Here is a 424-nt window from a genome sequence, read left to right as displayed (position 1 = left end):
TGACCTTGTTTAATCTGTTTGCTGTTCTTAATAAAGACCTTGGCTTTTCCTATGTGTTTCTCAGCTTTAATTATTTTATAAATTGTTCGAGATTTTTAAAAGATATATTTGTAACTCACCTTTTTTTTTTTTGATAGATATTCTTTTTGTTGTTGTTAATCCTCACTCCGTTGAATTTTTTGGAGAGTGCAAGAGAGAGGGAAAGACAGATACATTGATGTGACGGAAACACATCGATTGGTTGCCTCCTGCATCAGCTGTGACCATGGCCCCAGCTGGGAAGGAGTCTTCAACCAAGATATGTGCCTTTGACTGGAATCGATCCCAGGATCCTTTTGTCTATAGGCCGGTGCTCTATCCAGAGCCAAACCAGCTAGGGCTCTGGTAGATATTCATATCTTTATATATATCACCATCATGTCCA

Source organism: Cnephaeus nilssonii, assembly GCF_951640355.1.
Source record: "Cnephaeus nilssonii genome assembly, chromosome: 20".
Classification (NCBI taxonomy): Eukaryota; Metazoa; Chordata; class Mammalia; order Chiroptera; family Vespertilionidae; genus Cnephaeus; species Cnephaeus nilssonii.
The sequence above is the reverse complement of the archived record's forward strand: the minus strand, read 5'-3'. Positions refer to the sequence as shown.